This window comes from Sphaeramia orbicularis, chromosome 9, assembly GCF_902148855.1.
Source record: "Sphaeramia orbicularis chromosome 9, fSphaOr1.1, whole genome shotgun sequence".
NCBI lineage: Eukaryota > Metazoa > Chordata > Actinopteri > Kurtiformes > Apogonidae > Sphaeramia > Sphaeramia orbicularis.
Genome location: NC_043965.1, coordinates 26,381,956 through 26,403,710, shown reverse-complemented (window position 1 = coordinate 26,403,710; position 21,755 = coordinate 26,381,956). Strand labels below are relative to the sequence as shown.

At 43.0% G+C, this 21,755-nt stretch overlaps 1 protein-coding gene across 1 annotated transcript in view; it reads left to right on the top strand.

The window, feature by feature from the left end:
- Positions 1-2,715: 2,715 nt before the first annotated feature.
- fam222aa (family with sequence similarity 222 member Aa) overlaps positions 2,716-21,755 on the top strand; it is a 49,148-nt gene continuing 30,108 nt past the window's right edge. Inside the window, exon 1 of the mRNA XM_030143710.1 lies at positions 2,716-3,642. The gene's annotated coding sequence lies outside the window, so the exon portion shown is untranslated. The remainder of the gene's footprint in view (positions 3,643-21,755) is intronic.

Here is a 21,755-nt window from a genome sequence, read left to right as displayed (position 1 = left end):
GTCAAAGACATTCAACACCGGACTATGGAGAGTCAACCCCACATAACGCTGGTGACATCCTCGCAACATTATCTCCTCTTATCAAGTCTTTCATCTACCGCCTTATTCTGTTTGATACTTTATGCCCTTGCTCCTACTCCTCTCTACTCTTCCTCCCCTGCCACCCCTGGCTGCCCTGATCTCATCCTCCACCTCTGTGTCCTCTAACCACTTGACACCTTTTCAGATTCATCCCCATCAGTTGGCAGACAGCATGCATTTCAACCGGAGGGCACAATGCAGCGATCCTCACGAATCAATGGCAGATAAATCAATGCTATCTCTTTTTTCCATGCCTCTGCTGCCATTGATTTTTTTTCTGTTACTTTGCTGTTTGTGGAGACTTGAACTTTGCTCAATTAAACTGAGTTCACTTTCAGGAACAAATTGTAACAGTGTAAAGCTTTCAGCTCGGAGACAGACACTAATGTTAGAATGGGGCATACAAGAGCTTTATTTATGAGAAGCCCCATTCAAACTAAAGCTGTGCGGCGGTTTCCACTGGAGCTGAACCTGGACTTAATGGTACTGTGAACTCTCTTTCAGATGAGGCATGCTAAAGGCTTGCCGTCATAGCACTGTCTTTCATTTTCAGCTAAAACAGAGACAGAAAAACCCTTTGATCATATTTACCAAGAAAGATGGAGAACCAATTAGCATGTGAATAACCCTTGCTGTGGTGTTATACTGAAATGCTCATAGGTTTCTTAGCGTGGAAATATCTAATGTATTTTCATATCCAATCTCCAGGCTCAAGATCCTGTCACTGGGAATGATTTCTGGGAGATGCAAGGCAGACGTATTATTTTGAAAACTACATTTAATATAGCCCACAGAAAATTATCCACTGTGATATTTCACTAGTCTCCCCATAAATAATTCATTGTTTTTATGTGCCCTCATGCTGCCTTGGGGATTGGAACAGCTGAGTGTTTTCACAACGTATTTGTGTCCAATCTTCTGCGTATTGGGCGTACTCTAATCAAACCACAGTAAACATGCCTTGAATGTTTGTTGAGTCATCTGCTTATCAGCTAATCAAATGGCTTATTTGCCTGCCTGCCTCACTGGTGCACAGCACAGCTCTGGGTATTTTTCAATTAATTGTTCATCTGTTTGATTGACTATGCAGCCATACAGTGTAGGTGATATGATTGAACTCTGTGGGCTTTAATGTATGCTCTATGGGTCCACCGCAGCAATGAGAATGAGACACTACTGAAGCTAATACATTTTAAGGGATTGACTAAGTCAGGCACTCCATTGTTCCACGGCACCACTTTTCTTTTCATTTTACTTTTGTCATATAGGTCTGAGGCCACAACCAGGACCCTATATGCACATACAATATGGAGCTATTTTCCTGAGTGTTTCTGTGAAAGAACTAGCATGAAAGTGCAAGTCATAGAGAGAATTTCAAAGGCAGAAGCCAGGACAGCGACATGGAGCTGCCAGGGATTGGTGAGCAATCAGATAGGGCAGAATTGATGACCTGGCTCAGGATGGATTTCTTGGAGCGGGCTGCCAGACCGAGGTAATACTTTCAGGCTCTTATCAGCACTGGCATAAGCTGAGTGCTGCATCACCCACTTCCCAGCGTCAGCTTATTATGAGAGTCCATGATGTGTGATTGCTTGTACTGCCTTTGTGTGTCCTGGGGTCTGTGTGAATCGGACACAGTCGGCAAGAAGAAGAAGACGAAGAAGTAGAAGAAGACGAATACTAAGGGCGTCTGTCAAAGTAAACCATCCACTTCCTCACTGTTGTAATGACATTTTGCAAAAATAGGTGTTTTGCGAGACATCCTGTGACTCACATAAGCTGGAGGTGTCACTGATGGAATTCTGCAAAGTTAAGTAGACAGTCACAGATATGTCACACTTTTTAAAAGATTGCCCCATTCTTGCTGGAATTTATGCCAGTAATTTGATGTACTGAAATGCTCAGTGTCTGCATCTGTGCAGTTTTTAAAGGGTTGTAAGAAAGTATATTCAGCTCCTGTTCACAATATAGCTTCCTCTTTAACTCACACAGTACTCAGGATACAGTAGAGCATCAAATAAATCTGAGATCAATCAATAAATGTGTCCTGGATGATCACACAACAGCCAAGCATTTGATATAATGAACTGATTATTGCAAGGCCTCTTATCTGTATGGAACATTTGTCTTATAGGAGTTTCAAACCTATTAAGTTTAAGAGCATTTTGAAGTCACCAATTCATAAAGGGCAGATTCATTCGCAGGGTAATCGCATTTAATTTTATTCCGGATGCACAATAATCGTTTACCTTTCCTTGTGGACTGACTGCAGAGTAATTTCATTTCTGCCACAATGGCACTTTTACAGATGCTCGCAGGTTTGAGACCAAGTCCTGTCATTAATAACTGGTTCCTTTAACCTTAAACTAGGCTGCTGGGGGAAAAAAAGATAAAGCTGTGATTAAAGATCTCAATCTGCATTCTGCCACGGTAATTTATATCAGACGCTTTTTTTCTTTTCCGCGAATAAACAACGTGGTTTCAGACGCTTGGACGCCGAGCATCTCTATGGTAACAGTCTTCAATTACCGATGATTGGCCAACCCGTGGGAATGTTTCTATTCCCTCAGTACAGTGATTGGTCGGTGGGCGGTCTGTGCAGCCTGACAGTCTGCAGCGTTCCGGGTTATTGTCAGTCTCGGCAGCTCAGCACAAGGGCAGGACTGCATCCCGGAGCTGCCTGAAGGAGCTAGCTCTTTATTCAGACTTAACCAGTAGTAATTTGGTTAGTACACCAAAGAGAGCATCTCGGAGCATTACTATCGAGGTTACGCTACAGTCTCAGCTGGAAATCTGAGTCTAAATCGGGAGGCAAGACATCTCAGAGACGCTGCTGACACCACGGAGAAAGTGACGAACGGAGCAGAGCCTGGTCACCGGGATTTTACATCGCATTGAATCACTTTAGGATATTTCAGGCATCTGCTTCGGCCCAGCCTTGATTTTTTTTCAGGGTACCTTCACACGACACTGCCTAGATAATACACTAAGAGTTTGCATGATACTCGATACATTGACATACGGTCTACAACAGTGAGCAGGCGGACCACTTCAACCCGTGCGTAACAGCGGTGGATTTTGGAATACTGCGTAGCAGTTCAACCACCCGGTCTTTCGATTACATTACTCTTTTTTGGAGACCACCTCAAGCAAAAAGAAGAGCAACCAGAGGACCTTTTACTTTATTCCGGAGGCTGAACGCTACAAACCCGAAGCGCACTTGGTGCGCAATCCTTCCGAGGAGGCTCCTGAAATTGCCGACCTGCGCTTTTGCCCTCGACAAAAATTGGCAACCGATTCGAGTAAAAAGGCAAAGCTTATTAACTTGTGCATGCTAGGGGCTACAGTGTGGAATCTAATTCGCAGGGTTATCGGTATATTTGCATACCACTGGAAAAGGAGGATAAACTTAATCAACATTTGACATCGACTAAAAGTGTGCTGGATTCTGGAGAAGAGCATGAATCCTTTTTAATTTGGACCACAGAAGTATGAAGCAGATTGCTCAGTGAATGCTACAATCTGCATGGAGTTGTAGTCTGCACTACGGAGCAATTTATGGTACACATCCTATATTTATTGTAAATATTTTATACTCAAAGTCTTTGCAAATTCAGACTAGTTTGGGATTTCATGTATCCATTAACATATTGTTAATAGATACATGAACACAGCCGGGTTTTGACGTCTGTCAGAACCCGGCTGAATCCTTTTTGGGATGGTAACAGATGAAAAGAAGGAAATAATGAATGTTTGTAAATGCTCTCCCTTTTCCAGGATGTTGCTCACATAACGATGTCTCAGATTTAAAGCCTTTGTTTCTCTGCGTGACCCACAATAAGGAGTGTTGTAAAATCGACTTGTTAGAGAGCCGCTCCCGAATGGCTTTAGGAACTGCTTGATGTGTAATATTGGTCTTTTCAAGTATGGGTAGCAATTAAGTGTATTGTCGAGGTATTGCACCGCAGGCACCACAGGCAGGAATATGTGGCACTAGAGGAGTTGCGGCTCAGAGCAAAAGGTGCGAATTTCTCATCTGTACGCCCCGTGCGTCACTTTATACGGGGGGAAGAATATGTCTGCTGCAATTAGTGATTTTTCACTCTGGGGTGTTAATGATGAACAGTCTTTTTTAATAGTATGTTTGCATATTGCATATAAAATTCATGGAGATGTGTGCGTAACGCTGTAAAACTTTTCACTTGTGCTTGGCGACCTGGATGATGCTCTGTGCTGCATTGAGGTCTAGAGGCAATTGTCATTGTCCTATGATTCTTCAGCAAATTTGTCCTCTGCAGTCTCAGCCTGGAATGCAAATTGAAAGGTCTGATTATCTCGGATGTAACTGAAGTCCATGTTTTATTTGAATATGAAAGCGAGCTGATAAAGTTAGTGCAGTTTTGCCTCCTGTGAACTTTGAGCCTTAAGGGTTGCTGAGGTTGCTTTGTAATATTTAGCTTCATCTCTCATACTGCACATAAATGAGCCTGCACATTATGCTGACTGTGCAGTGAAAAAGCTGCACACAGTATGTTTTATCATTAGACTACAAGCATCCTTAAAATTTATCTTCCTCACCGGCTCCAGTCATTCTCTCTCCAGCAGCCCACAGACAGGCAGCTCGTGAATGTAATATGGGCCCCTACAGCAGGGCAGGCGCCCCCACAGTCAGGGCACCTGCCATAGAGCCTTCCTGGCTGTATTGAATAAAACATCCAGTGATGTATGAGGCAGGGGCTGCACCCGAGGGGGGCAGAACTGCCTCATTTACTTCCTCCACTCTGCGCCTATGACCTGCTGAGCAAATTGTGCTCATATTAGCTCTGCGGCTGCTCCTCACCTAAACAAATAGTCTTCCCAGCATAATGCTTGCCTTAACTCAACATGATGGTTGGACAAGGCAGGGGAGAACAGAATGGCAGAAAAGCTTTAATATCTAGGTCAGTGAATTACCTTTCGGAGTTTGTAGTTCTTGTTGTGCCTCTTTATTTTCTGGCTTGCTCTTAGATCTTTTTTCTTAAAGATTAGACCTTCAAGTGTCCTGCTGCAGGCTCAAGACACGACTCACATTTCATCTTCCTTTGTCTTTCACTAGTTTTCCTCCTGCACTTTTGTGTAGAGTCAACAGATACGTTTGTAAATTATTTGTAGGTTGAGTAGCTGTATTGCAGTGTGTCTTAAACTAAAGTAAACTAAACCCAGATCACAGCCACATTTATTGATATTGCAGTTAGCACATTGATACAATTATGAAAAGCTTAATTACTAAAGTAGAATCTGATTTACTTGCTTACACTCACTTATTCTGCCAACAGATGGAAGGTTGAAGACATATTTTAGCAATGTATTATATTAACTAAAGTAACGCACTGAAAGGAGCTGGGTATTTTATCAATTTGGAACTGAAATTGCATATCAGTTTGATTGATTGATAGCGTTTGGGTTCCTTACTGTATTCTTTGCTTATTAAAGTGCCTGCCTGAAGTGAATAAGTGAGCTTGACTCATGAATATCGTTTAAGTCGCTGAAGTTTAATTTCCTGCACTATGTATTAATCTTTTTTAATCCCTGCATGGTTTGATTGTCTCAACACCTACCCAGAGGCAGCAAAACTCATTTTGGCACTTAAGATGACTAAAATAGTAGATACAATTTTGTGTGCATGTGAGCCACTGTGTGTGCGTGTGCGTGTTACTAAAGATCTACGACCCCTGGAGTGTCTATAGGCTATGCATGTCCGTTCTAGTGTGTACTATATTAATAAAAGTGCTTCTATTATTCATGGTGAAATATTTTTAAAATCAGACCTGCTTTTCAATATAGAGTACATCATTCATAGAATAATAGCATAAATAGTCATGAACAACATTTTTATATCCTGTCAAAGAAAAGGAAAGACAAGCGCTCCTAGATAAACTAATATCCTTGAAAAGCTCAAAGCTTCTTAGTAGAAAATTCTCGGACACATTATGAAATAACGAACATTTTATCTCAAAGCCATGTCAACAGCAGCTCATTAGATATTTGATCAAAGTGTTAATTTCAGGGGTTTTACTTTTTTCATGTGCTGGAAAACAAAACAGACGTGCCCTTTCTTGTACTTTACAGCATTACATGATTCAACTCTGTTCCTGCAGGAAGATTTATCTTGCACATCAGTGGATGATGCAGAGACAGAGCATGAAAAAGCTACACAAAACAGAAGCATTACACACAAATCAGTGTAGAAAAAGCAAACAAAGACACCCTTCAGCCAGTAAGTTGTGATTGTACAGAGGTGAAAGCAATGCTCTTGATTTCCAGCAAAGATGATGCTGTTGATGGGATTGACATTAAATGTACATTTGGGATGAGCAGGGACGGTTGTATTTGCATATTTGGCTTAGGCATGCTGGCAAGTTTCTGTTGTCTACTTAGCTACATTAGGTACCATCACCTGTATTCCCTGATTGATGTGTAGTTAGCTGCGTGGTGAAACTGCACACTTTATCTATTGTAGCACAGGATGATTGAGACTCTGTCTTATTAGCTGTGTCGCCATCGTCAGGTCTCATTTTCTACCCAGTCATTTGATGTTCTATGATGTCAGGGTCAAATACTCAGATACAGATTCTCTCCAATGGTCCAGGGTCACTCGCGGCACATGACTTGTTCTCAGTTTTCAACATTTTATTTCTTATATATGAGGCATCAGTGTAACTCTTTCTTCTTTATTAACCTTGTGCAAATGAATTAAATCACGGAGCTTTACATTTAATTTAGTAGACATGGGTTTAATTGGTAGAATGAGATTCAGCGTGTAATAATGCAAGCAATATATACATATAATAAGATAAAATGAAACAAAAATGTTGCCGTAAATTGATAGAAAGGACTATAAATATAGAACTTGCATCTTGTTTTCATGAGGAATAGCTTAATCAGTTCAGTTGAAGTATGTTTGTCTTTGATGTAGAGCAGCTACATTAAAAATATGCTACAGGCATATGATTGCACACATGAACCCCTGCAGTGATTCTGATGAGTGGTTTATGTTAACAAGATGTGATCGGCTTCTTCGCTGTTACTCTGTCTTCAGCTTCCTGTTACTTTGGCTGTAATGAAGGTTTACCTGGCCATGGCTCTGCTCATGTGATCTGATCTGATCTGCTGTGATGGTAGACGTTGTCAGCTCTTCATCAGGGTTATCTGCAGCCACTTAGCGCATGACAAACTGCAATGATCCTTCCGACCTCCTCCCACTCTTAGCCTCTCACCCGCTGTCAGGCAGAATGGAAGTCACATCTCATGAGGCCCTCAGGTTAATATATAGCCTTGAATTTGAACAGGTTAGGGCCACTGGTCCATTTTTTTCCTTTGAAAATGCACACGCACACGTGAAATGTACTCAGCAGGAACAGCACAGTTTATATGTTTTTAATGAGTACACTAGTATAGAGAGTCTGAATGCTGTGGAGTTTATAGTTAGCTCTATAACCCAGCCAGAAAAGTAAGGGGAGGCATGCTTTTTCCAAAGTGTTCTTGGGGGAAGAAGGAGAATAAAGCAAATCTGACAAGCTCTCCAACAGTGAATTTGCTCTCCTTAAAAACAATGCCGCTCTTGCCTTCCTCATGGTCACATTGATTTGTTCTGGGTGACAGTGCAGGCTGCTGTGAAATCACCCCAGCGCCATTGATCTCAAGGAGAGGAGGAGGAGAGGGAATGAGAGCCTGGCGACAGTGAGCAACATGGGAAAATTCTCTGTGTGCCCTCCTCAACCTGAACCAGTAATAAAATGAAGGCCTTGGTTACTATCAGATCAGCCCCTGCTGTACTTCTCCAGCCACTGTATCGCAGTCTAGTCGGCTCTTTGATTTGTTTTGGAGGCCCGTACATGCTGTTTGATTTGCTATTGTGCTTCACCATGTTTCACATTATCAGCTGAACTCTTTATTGCCACTGTTTTCCATGCCAGAAGCAAGGCTGTTTTTATCTCATGCAGGCCTCTGATTAATCTCTCCCTCTATGCTGGTGTACTTTAATCTTGAATGGGAGATATCTGATTCTCCTCGGCTATTGAGGAAGATCAAACTTTAATGGAACAAGGAACTGCACATCATCCTAATCTCCATCTCCCTGCATTTTGGTTGACTGCTCTCCCTTGGGCTTTGTAGCTTTCTGCAGAAGCAGGAAATACATCAGACAGATAAGATGTTTTCTCTTCATGCTTTGGTAATTTATTCTCTGTTGACAATAGCCACCACTTTACATCTGTGCTGTTTGATTACCTGGTTGAAGGAACTGTGGGTAAAAAGTGGAGGCTTTGATTGACACTACCCTCTGTGACCCAAATATGTGAAAGTTCTTCTGAAGCTTTAATTGGAGTTTCTCCACAGGTCAGTCCCTCCACAGGAAGTGTGCTAGCCTTCTCTCTATTTATTGACATTTGAGAGATGGAGCCATGTGTGACCTGCGTCATCTGTCTATAATAGCCTGAGGAGAGAAACGTCAGCCACATAGACCTATCAAGGTTCAATGCATTTGATTATCCTACAGTCAATCCAGGAATTAGTTATTGACTGCTATTTTCTCCATTCAATTCTTTCATATCACTGAATAACAGAGCACAGAATGCTGACCAGCACCCAGACTCTGACTGGCGAGATGCATATTGTTGCAAATGGATAACACTTATGGGTTGTCACACCTCCCGCAGACGGTTTGTGTCTGTGACAAAAGAGGCTATTACCCAATTCTAAGGTGGTTGCTGTAAGGTAATGAAATTTCCACTGACTGGAGAAAACAATGTTGTCTAGTCCAGATTGTAATTGCAGAAGCCACCTCACCATTTTCCTGAGTTCAGCGTGAATGCAACGCGATTTAATAAAACTGGAGATTTTTATCATTTATTGCCTGTCCTGGCAGCATCAGGGAGAGTAAGCAGAGGCTCCTACAGATAAAACTCATTCAATTTACTTGTTGAATTTAACCAAGCCAGAGAATATTTACAAGAGAGAAGGCATATAACCCATAGGGAAGGTTTATGTGTTTGTATAGGGACTACTGCGGGTCAGCTATATTGTTAATATAAAGCCACCATTTTCCTTAATCTAAATGGAGGGGTAGCCTGGAATTTCCATCATTTCTCTCCATGTTATTATTTGTGTCAAGAAAGGGTTGAAAATCCATAGGATATTAGGCCCTGAAGCCAAAGAGCTTCTGTGTGCCTGTCTCTACTCACATACAAAAACATAGGAACATTGACATGAGGACATGTATGGACACACACACACTCAAACACACACACACACACACACACACACACACACACACACACACACACACACACACACACACACATACTCCTAGCCCTGTTTTATTACCTCCTGCCTGCTGCTGGAATTGCTTTCCTCCCTCGAGTGAGCCAGGCAAAGCCGGCTTTATTGTGTTAACCTATTTGTGTGTCAAGAGCGATTGCAGCGTTCTTTATCTCTGTTTGTATTCGGACGGGGAGACGGCAGAGAGAGAGAGCGAGGGATAGAGAGTGGTGGAGAAAAGGAGGGAGGGTTTACACAGGAGCCAGGCAAGCCACCAGAGTTAGACGGATGGCCGGTCACCTCGCTCCACTCTGGAGGATAATGACTGGTTGCTTAGCAATAACCCACCCCCACCCACTTCCAGACTTGCATCCAGAGTAATCACTTTTTTCTTCTAAAAGATTTCATATATAATTATAAGCCCAGTGCCAGCCTTTGAAATCTGCCTAATGGGTTCTTTTATTTATTAAGGAGAGTGCACGGCTGAGGGTACGAGCAGATCAGGAGTTTGAGGTTTGTGTGTGTGTGTGTGTGTGTGTGTGTGTGTGTGTGTGTGTAGGGTTTTCAAGGTTGGTCCTGCTTCTTGTAAGTTGTAGTGTAGTGTAGTGTATGTGTTTGTATCTGCTTTCTGGGGAGCAGTTGTTGGAGTTTGACCGGGATTACAACAGGCCACAGTGACATTTCCTGTTAGATTGCAGCTTCTGCAAAACCTTTGACCTCCCTAATGCTACACATAACATTGCATTCAAATGGATGCAGTTACACAACCTCTCACATTCACAAATTCATTTTTTGATGGCTGACCAGAGGCTATGAGTGCTTCTTGTCATGAGCCCTTAGTTTTATTAACATTTTTATTGAGTTGAACAAATTGCTGACCTTTTGTGGCATAATGAATATTCTGTCCTGCTCAGGAAAATGAGAATTTTGGCAGAAGAGACTGGCGTCAATCCAAACTGTTTAACTCATGATTTGCAGAGTGTTTATTCAGCAGGTGACAGCATTTAATACTGCTGAGTGTTTCTGATTTCAGTTGTCTTTGAGCTGTTTTTCCAATCACAGGTTTCTGTCATTGTGTTAATCTATAAGCTGCTCTGTTTTCCACCAGGTGTCTATAATTTTAGGTAACTGTATTTTTAAGTGGCAGGATGAAGGTATAATATCTGAACATGACCCCAATTTAAACTGCCTTTCATCACCAGCAGCCACTGATGTTGGCACAAAGTCCAGAGTCGTTTAATGCTCAGCCAATTATCCTCTCTGCTTTTGAAAATAGATTCCCCCCCTCCCCTTCTCTCTTTTATGAAAAGTAAAAAATTAATTTGAAATTTCCCTGTGAAGTTCATATTAAACTTTTACTTGTTTATGATGATAAAAGTTGCTGTGGCTCAGACAGACCTTGTGAATCAAATTAAGTGTTCTGACGTACGCCAGTGTAGCCAGTTGGTGTTGCATTAGACAGTTCATTTTTGGACAGACAAATAACAATTTTTTAATTTTTTTTAGTTTTGTTATTAGAGCTTCTTTAAATAGTGTCTGCCGTGTCTGATATTACCCATCTGTGTTCTCTCTCCATATCCTGTTCATTGCCATCTTTGCTTATCCAGGCTCATGCACCATGCAAAAAGTGACAGCTTTGCACGTCCTGGGAACTTCATACAGATAAACTAAACATACAACACTATCCCCCACCCCCATCTCTGTGGCATGCTTCTGTGGCTGCGGTCTATAGGAACAGCTGTCCAGCTGTCACCGCAGCCAGCCAGTCAGCCACTCTCCAAGGCAACATCTGTAGAAACTGAACGCACAGGGCCAGCCTGCCATTCTCTCCTTGTCCCCAAAGACTGAGGAAGTGTGTCAGGCCTTTTGGCTGCACATTACCACTGACCACATCAACCGTATCACTGGCTTTGATTGAACGTTATCTGGTCTTTTGCCACTACACTAGGTTCTGCACGATATCAGACTGTTATTTTTTTTGTCACGGGTATCTGTTACAGTAGCAATTCGTATTAGCGCAACAGCTCTTAAAAAACAAAACACGTAACTGTACAGCCAGAAAACATGCTACATTATCGCATCCATTAAAGTCATCTGCCTCCGCATGGATAGCTGTGTGTGCACGCGTGTGTGTAAATAAAATCCCAGCGAGCAAGGTGCAATGGCCTGGAACTGACGAGAACCCACTGGGAGAGTCTCTCCTTGATGTAGCCCCCCCCTACACTCCCCCGCCCAACCATCTTTTCCTCCTGGCAGCGAAGCGTCGGTGAGGCAGGCAGGCAGGCAGGCAGGCGGAGGGGGGGGCACAGAGCCATGTGAGTAGGGAGATGAACAGAGCCCTGGTCCCCTCTGTCAGCCACAACTAGGATCAGGGAGATCGCATGGGACTATCCTCCTGGGATGAGCAAAGGGAAGGAGGGAGAAAGCAGCTGTTCACTGTTTTTCTCTTACTTCTTCTCTGGCGCACTCATGTTTTTTTACCCTCTCCGCTGTCTTCTCTGAGGCCTGTCATTAGCTCCTGTCATGCTGTTTTTGGGGGATTGGCATATAAAGTAAACAACACAGTGTGTTACTGTAGACATGGCTTAGATTGGAGATTTGCACTTTGAAAGTGTCATAATCATTCCTTTGCCTCTTCTTGTTTTGAGGAACTATTAAAGGACTTGATTCTTCATCAGTCCTCTTGATAACTGGGGCCTCTCAGGCATACTGGTGCCTCTCACCCGCAGACAGCTGCAGACTCATACAGGCTCTGGGCGAATGGTTGATGGATCCTGTTACTGGAGCTGAGAGAATGCCTGGGTATCTCAATTAGTGTCACTTAAGCTTGTCTTTTAGTCAGCTTTCCCTTTTGTTCCCCCCATCTCTAGTGACAGCACTGGGCTGCCAATTGTAAAGGGATTGAGAGGAAGACATTTGGTGATTACACATTCTGTCATGATTGAGGGGTGAAGCCAGCAACTCGAGGCAAAACCAAAATCCATATGGTTGCAGTACAATCTCTCCATCCATACTGAGTTACACTCAAACAGCGCCTGTCCTTATGCAGGGAAATCGCCTGCTCATGACTTATGCGTTTTAATCATTCAAATTACCCCCATTGATGCTTGCTGCTCGTGATTTGAAGCTGGGCTTGAAAGCCACAGCAATCTCAATTGAGCTGGCGGCAGCCAGTTGGTAACCGTGACAATGGTTCCTCCTCTTTGCCTTGTTTTCACCACTTTTTCTGCTGTCACAGAAACCTCACTGTTGCTTCTCTGCCAAGACAGCATCCTATTAATCTTTTAAATAAGGGCCAGAGTCTAGCAGTATTGTTTGCAGAAAACCGAGAGGACCTTGTGAGACCACACTGAAAAGGAAAAGGGGGCAACAGGGGCTGAATCCCTCTCATTGTGGCAAGAAAGCTGAGCCTCCTTTAAACCAACAATATTAGAAATCTAATAGCTGCTGTGGAAATAGATGTTGCAGAGGTCTGAATGTAGCCAGAGCTCTCTGGCCCCACCTGATAACTCTTTGGTCTCTCTGTCTTCTGCCGCTCTCAGCTTGTTCTCCAGGTGCACTCTGTGCTTTCATCTGCATCGTGGCGCTCTGAATAAAAGCCCTCTGTGTTTATGGCCATTTTCTTTTTCTATGCACTTATTGATCCCTCTCAGCTAGGTTGGAATACACTTTATTTTTTTCAGTCCCAAGGCTCAAACAGCATAAAGCAGCATATTCTGAAATGGCAAACCATTGATGTATTGTGATGTGACCTAGAGAGGGAAGAATAACAGCTTAACCCTTTATCTCACTGCACTTAGCTGACAATTTGTTTGAAGAAGACACAAATGTGAATATAAAATAAGCGTCTTTGCACAAAAAAGTCTACAAACCCAGAAAAATCCACCTCGCTCTATCTTGAAAAGGCTCTCCGCATTCTTGATTTCACAGACTAGGCTTTTGTGTTTAATTAGGTGTGATTTGTGAACATTTCCCGAATGGTAGGAAGTCTTTTTGAGTATGACTTTCTTGTCAAAGTGGTTGTTATGGAGAATTGCTGCAATGCTCCTGACACCTTCTGCTGTGTAATTAGTGCCTTCCTGTTCAAAGTAGCCCCATAACCACACCTTTCAAAAACTGAGGAGCATGTGGCAGCACAATTTGCCTTCTAGTTGGAATGTTTACGACTTATTAAAATACTGAAGTTCTGGGATCATTCTATACCTTCATGTCTTGTCTCTCTTGTGGCCATGGAGAACCAGTGAGGCAGGGCGGCCCAGTCGAACTATTGACTCCCAGGCCAGAGCCATGTGATAGGCAGACTGCTGGTCAATGGAAATGGATATACTTCCCATACAAGGAGCATCATGATATGTCTATGATTGTGTGGGCATTTGAGTGTGTAGCTATCCACAAATGTGTCTTCTATGCAGGACCACAACTTAAAAAAAATAGAGTATCAGTAAATTAATAAAAAGGTAAGAATAATATAACACTTTTTATGTAAGCTTTAATATGGCACTTAAGTGTAATCTCACCAGAGGTTACTGGGAGACTATTGAAAAGAAGAAATTGGATGGTAAGAAATCATTCAAGTGCGGTGTTGTTTCTTAATGATGTAGTTTAGTAACTAGGCAGAATTTTCTAGCTATGGCAATATATTACTCTAGTTTTTAACGTATGTACCTTTTTTATGAAAATAAGTCCTCAGGGCTCAGAGTTTTTTTTTTTCTTTTTGCACGAGTAAAGGTTTTCTTCTCTCTCTGTGTGTATATAGCCTCAGTGCAGTGCTTTTTTTTCTATCAACAAGAAGGTTCTCAATGCTTTACATGTAGTTTCTTTTTAGTGTAAAAAGACAAGCATCTATAACAGGTGATGCTTGAAATATCTGTTAAACTGTGGGTGTGTGTTTTATCTGAACATGCAGATGCACATGTGAAGGGATGTCTTTTTTTGTTGTTTGTATTTTAAACCCAAACTGTGTTGCCTTTCACCTAAGTCTGTTCCCAGCAACTGGCCTGAGCACTTTCCATGTGGCCGTGAGCCTCCTCCCCTCGGTCCATCATTCAGAAAAGATTGTCTCAGTTCTTCCAATTTCAAAGTGCGTAGTTTGACTGTGTAAAAGCATGCCCCATCCTCCATGCCCCCTCCCCCTGGACAGCACTCTTGACCTGCCGCCCCATTGTTTCCAGCTGGATGGATGGGGAGCCGCCTCTGCCGGCGCGATCCTTCACTCAATAGCTGCTCCATCTGTTGACTGCGTGACTCTGGGTTACAAGCGGGGATTTTGCTCCGTCTGTGCAGGGTGTGAAAGGAGCTATCTCAGGGGGCTTCCTGAATAGGGTTTAAAAACTGCAGTAACAGGGTGTTGTGATGCCCCTCACACCCCACCCGTCATCAGTCCAACACAGCCGGCTGGGGTGTGTGCAGGATGAGAGGCCTTCATTGTGCCTGTTCACAGGCCCCTAGGCAACAGGGTCACCTTGTCCCGAAACAAATGGTGCCCTCAGTGGGATTGTTGGCACTGCATGTCTGTGATTCTGTGTGTGTGTGTGCGTGTGTTAAGGGGTGGGTGTTAGAGTATAAGAATGCATCATCAGGAAGAGGGCAGAGGCCTTGGCTGTGAGGACATTTATCTAACATCTCTGCCTTTCACATCAAGGCCTATTCAGTGCAACCCGTCTGTGTCAGGCTTTCAAAGGATATCGCAGATAGAGAAACACTCTGGGCTGCTTTTACAGGTCAAACTGCTCTCAGTGAGCATTTAGACCAACAAAGCTGCTGAGTCATTTTATACTTCTCCTGTTTAGCTTCGAAGGGGAAAAACTCCTTTGAACATTATCCTTGTTATGTCTCTCATGAATTTGCGTTCCCATCTCTTGAAATGATGGTAGAGTGCCGCTCTGGGCTTTTGAGCTGGGTCTGTTGTGCTGTTTGTCCTCTTTAACAGAGGGTATTTATGAACGAAAACAAAATCTGTGGCTGTTTTGACAGCTGGTTCACCTTCAGTAATTAATGTTGAAATAGCAGTGTGCCAGACATTTGTGCTAAAGTCCTTTGTCTATCTGCGTAGGAGTATTTGGCATTTACTTGTACATGAAAATAAGCAGGATTTTGCCCTCTAGGGTCTTTTCTTCCTGAATAAGATTCCCATAAAGCAAAAGAAAACCAATATTTGGGTGGAATTTGTTTTTCATTTTTTAATACAGGTGCAAATATTTGTACACATTTTCATGCTGAGGCTTTTATTTCTCCTTCTCTCAAGCTTTAACTTGCTTTAGACTGTGTAAGTAAGCCAACTCTAACCCGTTATCTTTTTTTTCTAACTAATGTGGTGGTCCTTCATATTCTTGCCAGGAGCTTAGTTCTGAAAAAGGCACAGCAAGCGCCCTCCACCCCCTTTTCTAGCTCTTTTCTTTATCACAGAACCGCAGTCAGCCACAGCTTCACCGGTGAGGCCCGAAACCCATCAGCTGTCACAGATGTCCCAACAGTACCTTTACCTCCAGTAAAGATGATTAAAGTAGCAGTTCTCTTCATGTCTTTTGCACATTGTGTTCCTCCACCTTTCTCCTCAGACTGAAAAAAGAGGGTGAGCAACAGTATCAGACAGAGATGCAGGGCATTGGTTCAGGCATGGAGCCCCTCAGCAGACGAGACAGAGTTAAAGGAGGAGGGGGCTATTGAGTAGAATGAGTGGAGGTAGAAACTGCAGTGACAGCAGAATGAATAAATTGAAAAATTCTCTCATTGTAAATTGTCTATCGCTCGTGACAAACGATCTGATAGGCGGCGCGGCCGGGTTTCCGACGCATCCGTCCCAATAGAGCTGTGAATAACTGGTCTATCTCCACACTGCTTAGCACTGGCCCCGCACTTAATAATTCATACAGTGTGAAATATTTTCCCCGGTACAGATATGCCAAAGAGCTGCCGCCAGCAGGCGGGGGCGGTGAGGGGGGTGTCCCTGCGGTGCTAATTTGGGGGATGGTGACGTGCATAGATTTCTAAGGGGGCTCTAGTTTAGTGAGATGCCTCAGACACATTTGCTTTCCTGTATGCTGTGTCTGTTATTGGAAAGAGCTGAGCTGAGATGCAGGAGTGAGACTGAGAGTGAGAGAGTGCAGATGACATTTAACTCATGGCTGATCTGCCTGGAACTGGGAACAGAGAGGAAATTCCATTTATGCTGACTGAACGCAGTTATCAGTGACTGTGGGGACAAAGTGAGACTGTAAAGCTGCTAAGTAGTTTTGCTGTTTGCCCGGTGAGTTTTGTGGTCGGTGTTGACATTAGTGGCAGCAGTGTCTCCGGACACCTGGTTTATGTCTCCGGGTTTCCATCAGGTGACTCCTCCTGCCTCAGGCTCCTTCAGGAGCTCAGCCGCCAAAAGCAGCTTTCATGGTCCCTGACCTTATTGTCCCCTTCATTCACAGTGCTGAACTCACCCCACTTTATTCTCTACGGCAATGAACTCATGGTTATAATGGCCCTGCTCTTATGTGCGTGTGTGACCAAGTGCAGATGTGTGGATGTCTGAGTTAGTATCATTCCACTTCTGTCATTTTTGTGCAGTGGTTGCTATGTGGTTTTGTCTGGCTCGTTCCGCAGCTCAGTCCTGTACAAACTGGGTTTTTATGGTTCGCATTCAGGCCCTGATACCAATTATGCAAACTATTAAAAATTAAGGAGGACAGTCTCTTTATAACTTAATCCTAAAGTAATAGATTCTATTAAAAATGCATGAGAGGAGCTTTATAGATGGAGCTAGAATTAGTGTCTATCAAAGACTCTAGTCAAGGATGCTGGGGAAATGGGCAGCAGGAGTGGTGGTATTGCCTCATTATTCAAATAGGATATGATTACCATAGAGCAGGAGTCCCTCAGAGCTGACGAAGAGCCCACTGGCCACTGTGATCAGGAAAAGGAGGAGTCTAGTCAGGCTCCTCAGAGGGAGGTCTCTCTTTCTGGTGAAATGGAACCTGTTTATGTTTTCCGTTTTTTAAACTTTTGCAAGTAGGGTTTGAAGTGACTTGTGATCTGTGGTTTAAAATGTTCTGTCTTCTTGGGTTTCTTCTTCCCTGTGTTTGGTTCCCAGATTGTTTAGTCTTGTCCTTGCTGAAAGCATGTACAGGGTGTTCGAGCATGAAAACAGGAAACCTGCAGTGTTGTAACTTAATGGCTTATGCAGCAAGTGAGCAACAGACCTTACTGACTTGGTAGTTGGTTTACCCAACAGAGCTTCCTGGACAGGTGAAAACAATGTGAAGAAGCCCTTGTTTAATTTTCCATCGCCCACAGAAGCAGTATATATTCGCTGTGTTTTAATTTTTAACTTTAGAGTCATTTGCACTCCACTTTATCCACCTCTGGCAGGGGAATGAGCTCAACAGTTTTTCTGCATCATAGGTTTTATGGGCTACAGATAGCAGTTGAATATCACCCTTGTCACTGTGATTTGCTCCATTAATTACAGGTAGAGAACTATAGTGGTTCAGATACCAACACACCCTTTTAAAAGATTCTTCTTATTAATGTGCTAAAAGAAGTGGATTGAAGAAGCCAATAAAAAATGGGAGCTCTTGTGAAGCTTATATGGATTTTAAGTTCTGCCTCTGATGTAAATTCCTTGGCTTTTGAAGTAATGGATGCCTGTTTATGGAATAAATCCAATGAACTTAATCGATCATCTCCGTGGAAAGGTCAAGAGGAGAGGCTCTGGTGTTTGAAGTGCTTATCCCATGGAGGAGTGCCAGAAATGTGACCCCTCCTTATGAGTGGGCGGTGGTGGGTAGATTAGTGACGGACAGGGTGGCCCAGGGGGATGATTTAGGGATACTCACCACTAATGCTCTGTGATATCAGAGAAAGGAAAAAATGGAAGTTGCCTTCACTCAATCCCTATTTCAACAGAAAAGCATATTAGTAGATTAAAAACTAAATTTCCCCTCTCAAAAAAGTAAGGAACAAACAAAACACAGGGGCACAGCTGGTAGTGAAAGGTGAATGAAAGTTTATTGGTTTTAAACCTCTCGTCCAGGTTTTTTGTTTAATGTTGCCTGAAGTTGCGAGTCGGTTTTCATCCCCCTACACTCTAATCTAATCTGGAGTGGGTGGCTGTGGGCAGCATCTGTGCTCTGAGTTGAAATAGGGCTTTCTCTCTGGCTAATCCTCTATCTAGGGATCACTCAGTAGGGTGAAGACAATTACCAGCCTGCTTTCTCATGCTAATGGAATCTCTAACTAAATCTTACAGAAAGAGGAAAAAATAGATGGAGGAAGAAGAGAAGCAGGGACAATGGCGCAGAAAGATGACCTAACTAAAATGGGTTTTTAGATTACCATTTAATTATTGATAGAGACCCAGTTGTAAGGCCTAAGGTCAGGATTTGGAGAGCTTTTTCCTGAGAAGGGAGATAGATTATCAAGTTATTTGGGTGTGTGTGTGGTGTGTGTGTGTGTGTGTGTGTGTGTGTGTGTGCGTGTGTGTGTGTGTGTGTGTGTGTGTGTGTGTGTGTGTGTTGGGAATGTTGGGTCAGGAAGTTGCTGAGACAGGACTGATGTCAGTGGCATATCAGCAGCTGTGTGCCAGGTAGTCTGCCTTTCACCTTTTTATCACCTGCCTCCAGCAAGGTGTCTGGAGTGGTTTTAAATTGCATTAATATGCAGGAATTTATAGATTGCCTCCCTTGGCATTTCTGCAGGGAGGGGAAGAGAGTATTACAGTCTCCATCTGCACTAATTACTGGGTCTTGGCAGAGTTACCTGTCTCTTGTGAAGGACAAACCAAGGCACAGAGCAGTAACACTTAGAGCAGAAGGAGCTCATTTGCTGGGGAGTCTTCAGGAAGAGGGATGTTCCTAGGGCATTTTTACTCGGATATGTTTGATGTGTTGGGAGCCTTGACTACCATAAAAATGCCTGCTAGCATCAATAAACTAAATTACTTCATCCAACTACCTTCATCTGGAGCTCAGAGAAAAGCTAACAGGCTTTGCACCTGATTTCAGTGACAGTCACGCATTCAGTCAAACTGTTGTAGTTACATGTATCAACATATATTTTCTCTTAATCCTGGTGGAAGCTTAAATTGACTCTCTCAGGATATCAGACATTTTAAAGTTGGGGCAGTGCAAGAGTAAATTTTAACAAGTGTACATCAGTGTTGTTCTCCTTGAAGTTCTGAAACTGGGAAAAGGAAGCGGAAAGTCTTTGGTCTACCCAATAAATCACAGGAGCAACACAACATATCAAAAATCCTTGAGAGGGGAAGAGATAATCAGTCTGCACATATGCTGTTATCTCAGCGATGACCTCGCTTCTCAATTCTCTCAGTGGCTGGTCAAACGCACTGATAACAGAAGCCCTTATCAGGCCGCCTTTGTCATGGAAGAGTCTACCATTTTAAATCATTACAACCTGCCCATTTTTTTTACCCTCCCCAATCATTGAGCAGTGACACCAAGACCTTGCCTGTGTTTAAAAAAAATGAGATCAATGTTTTAACTCTTTGCAGGTAGCTCAAAAGCAACTACTAGTTTCCAGTTGTCTGCGTCAAATCTGCATCCTGTAATTCCTAGGTTTCTCAAGTTTCTGTGTTTGTCTGTCGGCTTGTCAGAACGACTTCTTGGATTGCTGCTGCATGAACATCTTGGTGGTGTTTGTGCCATCTGCGCCTTTAGCCAGCAGGTGATTACCAACCGCAGCCTCACCTCCCACTCCGTCCAATTGGATTCCCTCTGCTGCCATGGTCAGAGCCAGCTTTGAGAGGGAGCAGGATGACAACAGCTGGAAAGCACACATTATGGAGTTAAAGGGGAAGGCTGCCGAGTGCAGTAAGGAGAAAATACAGTATGTGGAGGAAAAATGTCTGCCTCCTTCCCAGCCTAGCTTATCTGTGAGTGGCTGTGTCATCCTCTCTTTTAAAGTCCTTAATATCCAACTGAGCAAAAATGGCTTTGTCACACTTCAAATATATCAAATGAGATCAGTGTCAACATTTCGATGGTGCGCTATTTGATTGCCTTGTGGGCTTCACAACACGCTAATGTTATGCATGACTGGCTATTGGATCTGTGACACCCTCCAGTGAAAGATGCCGGAGTTGTCCTTTGGACCAATGGAATTGGGGTCACCTTAGGCACTGCAGAGCGCAATGTTTGGAGTAAGCTTCAGCAAGTGAGAGAAGAAATCACATTGTTTGAATTTAATTATATTCCATTGATTTATTGAACACCCATTAATAAGCATACATTTGGAGGCAGGGCCATTTCGCGTGAAGGTTTTCTTTCTCTCCCCCTTTTCTCTCGGCTGCTCACTCCATTTCATCATAAATTGACATAAGCCTTTCTTTGAAGTTCAGGAGCCAGGCTGAGGAATGACAGCACAACAAACAATGAACAAAACACAAAAAGACAATGAACACTGTTTGAATATTCAAGTGAGCCACCAAAGGATGGGTAGAGGAAAAAAGAGCCCTTGTTTTATTGTTGTTGTGTTAAGCCATGAATGGACCTGTCTGGGACAATAAAGGATTGTGTCACATTGGGATAAAGAATTTTTTTCTGTATCAACAATGCTTTACAAATGGTGTGTATAAGGTTTACTGAGAATATATAAATCCTACCACGAAAACTAAGAAAACACAGCTCATTTTTCACATTTGGCTGAAGTTAGTGTGGAGGCTGCTTGATTTATGTTAGGAAGTCCTGCCTGGTGAAGATGAATCTGCAGGAAAGAAAAAAAAAAAAATTAGAAAATAACCCTTTTTCAGAGTGCTTTTCAGATTTTAATCCAACCCAACTTGAGTTAGTGACTTTTTGAATCGGTTTAAACTGTTCTTTGCAGAGGTCCTCTGTCAACATAAGTGCTCTGGTGTATCGCTGTGATCAACTGTGAAGTATAAACTCTGCTGCTACCCTCTGCATTTGTTCAATATGTCACAGCATTCACAGGGTTTGTGAGTGAAAGTGGTATTAGATGACAGCCGATGCTGCTGCCTCGCAAAACAACACAACAAAGGCTGAGGCAATAAGAGGAGAAGAGGATGTGTTTCCCCTGTGGTTTGTCTGACAATCTTAAGCCACGCTCTCATTGCTCAAAGTCCCTCGCTGGCAACAGCAGGAGCACAGAGGCTCAGTCATGTTGTAAGAGCACTTTGGTTGTACTGTGTTGAAAACGGACAGATTTTACTGAGGGGACGCTCCCCAACGTAGCATCTGTAGCGTGTGTTTGGTTTGGTGGTTATAAATGCACAGGATGCACATTTTGAATTCTCATTAGGGATACAAAGCCATCTCTTTGTCTGTTTCCTCAGTTGGAATGTTTTTTGTTGATTACAGGATGGAAATTTAGCCACTCTCTGTAAAACAATGTTCTGCTTTCTTGGTTGTCACAAA